This window comes from Malus sylvestris, chromosome 16 (assembly GCF_916048215.2).
Source record: "Malus sylvestris chromosome 16, drMalSylv7.2, whole genome shotgun sequence".
NCBI lineage: Eukaryota > Viridiplantae > Streptophyta > Magnoliopsida > Rosales > Rosaceae > Malus > Malus sylvestris.
In genome coordinates this window covers 23568687-23577214 of record NC_062275.1, presented here as the reverse complement: position 1 = coordinate 23577214, position 8528 = coordinate 23568687, and the positions used below count along the sequence as shown (strand labels likewise).

The window sequence follows — 8528 nt, the reverse complement described above, 5'->3', positions numbered from 1 at the left end:
TAGTTTTTAACTACGTTATCTTTAGTTCTTTTTTCCTACAACTTACATAATCAAGCTCCAAATTCTATTAGCTCTAAAAATTACAAGACCTACGTGGCCCACATGCTGTAAATATAGGACCTAACTGCGTCCTTCAAGAATCTGATTTTAAATGTGGGCGTGCCAATACACGGTCGAGTGGTCAGCATATACTTTGTTCTGAGTGTGCGTGAACCAAATGTAATTTCGATAAGATTATTGTTCTTCAACTTGGTCGTTGAATATGCCGAATTGAGACAACTGATTAAAATTTTGATTAATCATCATGAATGATTGGCACTATGGATCTCACCAGGTGTGCTAAAATGTAAATCCTACAAAATTACAAGACCTACTTGGTGTTGAATGTGGACGTGTCAATACGCGGCTGGATGGCCAAACGCATACTTCTTTATGGGTGTGCACAAACTGAAATTCTAGTACAAACGATCACAGCGAAGGAAGGAACCTCTCGGCCTTGAAAACAAAGTTGTTCTCATAAAAACTAGCAATCGGCACACACACTCCACATGTGCAACTAAATTTATTTTTATTATTTTACTACAACTTATCATTAATGAGCATGGATGATCACTCAAAAAAGAAAAAGACAAATAAAAAAAGGGAAATGAAAAGGTAGTAGAACGTGGGGAATGTAGGGAGAGGAAGAGGAAGTGAAAAGTGAGGTTTATTTATTTAGTTTTGAATTTTTAAATAGGATATGCTATATTTACATGGCGATAGTATAAAAAACAATAATATTTGTGTTAGGTGTAATTGCTAAATTGTCCGCGCTTTTTATTTTTGTTCAGTTATGATGAGAGGGTTAGAGTGGTAATTTACTAGAATTTTGGTGACAAACAGAGTTTTATTAATATGTAGTTTAGATATATAGAACACCAACTTGCCTTAGAAAGCAAGCAAATGACCCTCTAATATAACGAAGCACCACGGTCTGAACTTCTTTTGTAGGGAATTTCATCGTCGATTGTAGACTCTGATGAGTACAACGTACCCTTCAGCTTCACCTTAGTCGGAGATGTCGGTTGTCGAGTTAGGTAGTTTATAAATACCACAAATGGGGTAAATGATTTATTTATTTATTTTATTTTTTTGGGAAAACTGGACATTATATTACAGGGCCCAAGGCCAAACAAACATACAAAGAGGTCCACAAACTACTTAAGTACAAAACAAAACAGTGGACCTGAACAATACACACAAAAGAGCCCAAACCAAATTTTGGGCCCTCGGACACAGACAGATAAAGCCACAGAACTTCCTAGAACCTTGCAGTCCCCTCCGTTGTCGGTAATGTCGAAAGCCACCAACGCAAGCCGTCCAGCACGCCGACCAACCAAAACCCCATGCATGAAAAAAACCAGTGATCCAACAACGCAGAGCATCCACACTAACATAAACCAACGCCCTGAACCGGCAACAAGCAGCCAAACTCCTCCAACTTGCAACAACCCACATGTCGATCACAACCAATCAAAGAAAGAAACCAGTGGAAAATCCACCAACAATAGTGCTAATAAAGGCAAGTAAACGGAAGGTGGTGGTGTCACATCCCAACCCGGGCCCCCATCACATCCCAGGCTCGATTCTGCCGTAGCATGATATTGCCCACTTTGGGCCCCAACCAAGCCCTCATGGTTTTGTTTCTGGGAACTCACACGAGAACTTCCCAGTGGGTCACCCATCCTAGGAATGTTCTCGCCCAAACTCGCTTAACTTTGGAGTTTCGATGGAACCCGAAGCCAATGAGTTCCCAAAAGGCCTCATGCTAGGTAGAGATGGGAATATACATATAATGCTTACAAAATCCACTCCCCTAGACAATGTGAGATGTTACAATCCATCCTCCTTAGGAGCTCGACGTCCTCGTCAGCACACTCGCACCACACGGCAGAGTGGCTCTGATACCATTTTGTCACATCCCAGACTGGGCCCCCACCACATCCCAGGCTCGACTCCGCCGTAGTACGATATTGTCTGCTTTGGGCCCCGACCACACCCTCACGGTTTTGTTTCTGGGAACTCACATGGGAACTCACATGAGAACTTCCCAGTGGGTCATCCATCCTAGGAATGCTCTCATCCAAACTTACTTAACTTCGGAGTTCCGATGGAACTCGAAGCCAATGAGTTTTCAAAAGGCCTCGTGCTAGGTAAAGATGAGAATATACATACAAGGCTTATAGGATCCATTCCTCTGGGTGATGTGGGATGTTACAAGTGGTGTGTACACCCGAGTAAAAACTCTACACACCTTCCAAAGAAAACATAGCCGAGTGCTGTGAAGAGAAAAGGTTACAGATCGGGAAAGAGGAAGCAACAAGGAAGGAAGAATCCAACCCGAAATGAGACTGGAAGTAATTGGGAAAATAGAGGAAGGGGGAGAGATGAGAAACATGGAAGTGGAAGGAAATCTGAAGGGAGGGAAGAGAGAAGTGGAAGAAGGGAGGAAGAAGGAAGAAGAACAAGGAAGGAAATAGAGGACTGCCACCGACCCTTGCCAGAGCTCGGGCTAGTGGCTAGGGAGAAAAACTGACAATGAAAAACTCACACAGAGAGGTGAGAAATGCTCTTAGAAGAGAGAAAGACTCTCAGAAAGACAGAAGGTGTGTCGACTTGATTTTGGAATTAGATATCTGTGATCTAAACTATTATTATGGGGCAAATGATTGACAGACACATAGAGTGTGAGAGTGATTTGATTGATTGGTTGGTTTGACACACAATATCTTGAATTATTAGAGGGAAAGGGATTTCCTCCTAATCCATCAAATCAGAGGAATCCGTGCTGTTAAAATTTGATCAAACGACTAAAATTATTATAACTTTTAAAGTGGGCCCCTATTTGTAGTCGTTGGATCAAATTTTAACGGCGCAGATTCCCTGATTTGGTGGATTAGGAGGAAGGGTCTCCGGATCCCTTTCCTTATTAGAGCACCATGTTACTTGATGGCGTGATCATTTTGTAGAGTCCAGCAATCCTAACTCGTGAAATATCATCTTGACGGAGTAGGATTCTCTCTCTTCTTTTTTTTTCCCTTTCTTTTCCTTCCCTCCTATTTGAACGGTCACAGTTAAGCCACGTCAACATTTTATATTAATTTTTTATAGAAAGAGAAAAATAAAATAGAGAATGTAAGAGGATGGGATAAAAAGGGATGGAAAGAGAAGAAGAGATAATCCTAATCCCGACATGTTTGAAAATTATCTTCACTTCAGAAACTAATCAACGAAAAGCCTCCCAAGACCAGATAAACCACGTGGCAATAATATCTTCCCAAGCTTTATCCGTTGCAACTCCCCTTGGTTTTTCTATGCATATGCAATCCATGCGTTGTTAATTTTGTTCACAAAACTCAATCTGATCTTGGTTGTAAAGTATATATATCCACTAATATCCAAAAAGTCCCCAAGTTATAAAATCGTTAAGATAATTGTCACATTCCACCTCATTTTCCATACATCTAACGGCGTACAATCGGCCGACGAAGGGTGCAAAATTGGGTCCAAACGGTATGCAAGGTGCATTATGAATTTAATTAATAGGGCTGAAAATTAGAGTACGTACATAGAACAGTTGAAGAAACATAATACAAAACTATGAATTTTACTAAAAACAAAGGAATGCTACGAATTGTACAAATTCAATTTCTTTAAGTTTCTTATTCTTTTGTTTATTACCCTCTAATTTTTAACTTGGCATCAGAGCAGGTTTAATCTTTAAGGGCTTGAATTGATTAGTTTGTCCATTGTTCTTTGTCTCTTCTGCTCGAGGTTTTAAAAGACGCAAGACGCTAGTCGGGCGGTAGGCTGAGACTAAGAGGCTAGGTGGATTTAATTAAATTTATTAAATAACATATAACTAAGAAAAAACGTAAAATTAACTTAAGCCATCATGGCATTGGATCATCACATTAACACAGTAAAAATAAGAAAAACTCAAAACCCAAAACCAAATTTGAAAATTCAATAAGAAATTGGCGTTATCTTTCATCATAGATTAATCAATTATTAATGATTCAATGAATAAATATATGTAAATGTGATTGTGCATCTAAAATTCAACATCATTCAATTGCACATCCACGAGTCAACGCCATTGGCACAGTCAAAGTTGGCACGAGAGGAGGCAAAAGAGAGAGAGAGAATGCATCTATGCGAAGAGACAAAGAGGAGAAAAATAATTTGGGTTCTTTTTGGGTAGGTAACCAAAAAAACCTTTTAATTTAATTCAAAAAACAATGAAAAACAACGAAATTGCCTATAGCTACTGCCTACCACCACCTAGCTATTGCCTACCACCACTTGTCCTGCCTAGCCCTTACCCGATTTTCCTCCACGGCCTAAATCATATTGGTTCCAGCGCCTAAGCTGATTTTTAGAACAATGTTTATGCTTCTCCATTGTTTGTTTTCTTCAATTTTAAATTCATGTAAGTTGTTTGTTTTTGGTTTCATTTAACGTTTGTTAGATTTGAGTTAATTAATTCAAAATCTTCTTCATAATTATTACATGTATTACACAAATGTAATTTTCACTAGTAATTAGTGTAGGATTCCTACCTAAATAAGGATTGATAAACTTCATACACATCAATATAAGGAGTCATATTTTTACATAGCATCAGAGTAGGTTGTGTTGAATATATCATTCCAACTCAACAATAGTTAGTTAGACAGTTGAGAATGTGGCTGTGTTGTTATAGTCGTTATCGAATTAGTTAGTTAAATAGCTTAGGCTGCAAGCTAGTCATGATGGCTATATAAACTGTATTCTCATAGTTGTAAAGATAAATTCAGTATCAATGCAATCAATTACTTTCTCCCTTTCTCTTATTCCCTTCTCTCTCTTCTTTTTTGATACATGCTCTTTCTGCATTTATGTGTTTTTCTGCATTTCTGTTAATATGGTATCATTCGCCCGGACAATCCTTGGTACCATCGTCTTCCACTGAAGGTTACAAACTGGTGATCTTGTTGGGAAGCTTCGATTTGTGTTTCTTCATCTGGGTTTCGATGTGATACTCCTTGCGATCAGTTGAAGTTTGATGATGGTTGAAGTTTCTTGGGGTTTTTTTTCTGCTCAAAGGTCCAGATTTCCATTCGTATCAGGTTCTTTCTTTTTGATTTCACAGTGCACACCATCTGTTTGCGTTATGTTCTAGTAAAAAAATGTCTGCTATTTTTCTGAAAGATTGAAGGCCAATAGCCATTGTTAGATGATTGAAAAGGCCAATAGCCATTGTTGAGCACATCTGAGGCCGATAGCCATTATTTGATTAAGATTTGGTGATTTTTCATAAGTTGTTTCATTGACAAGGGTCAATAGCCAAAAGATAAGACGGGTAGTATATTTGGTTTTCAAGAACAAGTCTTGTTTGTCTGTGGTATCATTTTCTGTATCAATATTATATGTGTTCTGGTTCTAATGATGGAATCTAGTGTTAAGATTGAAGGGTTGCTTGGTACGCTCACTGTGAAGCTTTAGGATGATAATTTCGTCAAATGGAGTTTTCAGTTTCAGTTTTAGGATGAATTATGTGTTAATTCATGTATTAAGGCCGATTGCCATTTACTGTTTTAGAAGAATATGAAGGCCGATTGCCATTTCTTCTAAGAGAAAGATTGTTTAGTAGGATTTGAAGGCCGATTGCCATTGCTGAAAGATTGCTGAAAGATTGATTCTTTGATTCATTGTTGGGTATTGTTTGGTTGTTTGAGATTTGTGCCCTCGAAAAAGGCCGATTTCCAAGAGTGTGTTAAATGCCATTTGTTTCCTCCATAAGGCCGATAGCCAGAGTGAAAAGTTCTGTCTCAGATATTGTATGTTACTCCTTAAAGGCCGATAGGCCGATTGCCGGAGTGCAGTTCTTGTTCCCTTTCTTCATTGAAGCTCGATTGGTGAAGAGGGGTGTGTTTCTTGATTTCTGTGATTGTACAGCAAGTTCGAAAATGAGCAGTGATCTGATGAACCCACCTGGACTGGTCGTATCAACCACCGAACTCATCCTCGCATTCCTCACCTCAAGCTTCCACAAGCCCACACCTCTCTCTTAAACACCTTATATATGTTGAATACACTTCATATACTTAATACACCCCACATTTACCTTTTCAATTAAAATTCATATTAATACACTCCACATACATTCTCATAATACCCTCACACCCCATACTCTCAACATATACCTTACATCATACACCCCACATTTTCTACATACATACCACACTCTTCACATTATTAACAGTAATGTCAAAAGCCAATGCACAATTCACATCCAGTAGATTTTTAAAAAAGAAACAAATCTTATTAATCATTTAACATGTAGATTCCAATACAATTACAATTTTCCTTCTTTCTTGGCTATGGCAGCCCTCAATATGCACGTAAATAAAATAACGAAAATAGTAACTCTCTAAGCCCTATAGACTGAAGATCAAAAATGAATTTAGCCTCCGTTTGCCCCTTTTCCCGAACATTGTAAAATCCTTGAATTTCTTTTCATCATCGGCACGAAAATGATCATGTCAAATCTCTTCATGTTCTAGTCACTTATATCATTATTATGCCTCAAGCACAATATGATCATTTGAAATCTTAGGCTGCAAATTCTTCACTTTTAGTCTTTACTCAGATTCTTCAAAGCAATAGGAAAGTTCCCGACATCATTTTCATCTCACAGGCAAACTCCTACTACAATTTTTTGCAACAAATTCTGTTCATAACCGTCTTAGAGAAGCTCTTCAAAATCACTAACGTTTCCCTCTAAATCAAACCAAACACTACTTATTCTTTGAGAGTTACAGTATTTCGAAATAACACTTAAGCTTATTTGATCAAACACCACCCTTTCAGTACCTGTTTGAGCTCTTTCTAGTTTTACTGATGTCTCTTTGTAGTTTCATTAGTAGGTTTGTTCTACAATGGAGGGTGAGAATGGTTTTGAGAGTTGAAGAAGATAAATAATCTTCAGATATACAAGTTAAAAGTGATTTGGGGTATTTAGAATTTTTTTATTTATTTTAAACTTTACGAGGTCGAAATTGGCATTGCATATTAGGGTATATAAATTATTTAATATTAAATTTTAATGTGAGGTGTATTTAACATTATGTGAGGTGTTAGTAGAAAAAGCCTTTCTATTGTTGTAATAAACTCCCTTTGAATAAAAAGTAATAAGTATCTGTAGTGTTTTCTTATTTTCATCTTTTTTCTTTTTTGATATAGCGATATGCATTTGCTTATAATTTACAATAATATTATCCTTACCATTTATTTGTACCACAATTTTATACTATCTTAGCCAAATTTTTTTCGTGGTCCCTGTGGTGACACGACACTTTCAATGTGACCCACATGGTGAAAAAGTTATTAATTAAACCCTCGTAGTAAGCCTTGTTAGCAATTGAGGTCCAATCCAAACTTCCATTAAATAAACTCATGTGACTATCACATGAAGGGGTCAAATTCGTCATTTCATTTCAAATTACATTGTATGCAGTGGACATCTAGTATGACTTAGGGTTTAACTGAAATTAGATTTTACAAAAAAAAAAAAAAAAAAAAAAAAATTAAACTTCAACGCAATGAAACTAAACCTATAAAACCATGTCAATGGCTAGGAGAAGAGGTGAATGTGAAGTTGCGCCTAATTTCTTAGGTATGATTTCGTTTGGAAATCCTAATACTTTTAATAAACTATTATTTTTTCAATGCCAACACGTCTTTGATCATGAGTTAATTAGAGACTTAGTCTTATTTGAATTTTAATTCTTCTATTAATTTGTACCAGTCTGCATATATGCCTTTCAATTTTGTCTTTAATTCGTAGTGTGGTTTGATGCAGGTCGTAGTCTTGCAGTACATAACCTTTCAATGCACCTTGGAGACCTCCTGGAATGACCTCTACAATATCATCAAATGCTAAAAGTCCTTGGAGACCTTCTGGAATGGCCCCAATGCACAACATGCAAAATCAACAGATGAAAAAGCACAATACCTTGCAAAAAAAAATAAAAATGATGAAGCGAAGGGAATTGACTTTGTTTTGTGAAAAACTAGATTATTTTTTATTTTGTGGAAAGCATTTTTAATGACTTTTTGTTATGATGAGCCACAATATATTGTTGAAGACTTACTTTTGTCTTTGTTTTTTTTTTCTTTTTTCTTTTGGGTTGGATATATGCTTGTCATTAGTGTGCAAAATACATTATGGTATGAGAAATGATGAAGTTATTTTTTTCTTTCGTGAATGGTTAATGTAAATTATCTCCCATTTCTTTCAATTTGCTTTGTACACTGGAATCAGATGCCAACTCACAAGAGAAACAAGTGCATGTCATAACTCACCCAGAAAGAACACACATATACAATATACCTAAGTCATGCTAGAAGTCCATGGAATATGATGTAATTTGAATTAAAATGAAGAATTTGACTCATCCACATGATAGTCACGTGAGTTTATTTAACGGAACACTAACGGAAGT

General features: G+C 36.8%; 1 long non-coding RNA gene across 1 annotated transcript; it reads left to right on the top strand.

Annotated features, from left to right (window-relative positions):
• Positions 1–4639: 4639 nt before the first annotated feature.
• Positions 4640–8291, top strand: LOC126607625 (uncharacterized). The gene is made up of 2 exons (XR_007617676.1): positions 4640–5150; positions 7886–8291. It is a non-coding gene; the product is annotated as an uncharacterized LOC126607625 (long non-coding RNA).
• The last annotated feature ends 237 nt before the right edge of the window (positions 8292–8528 follow it).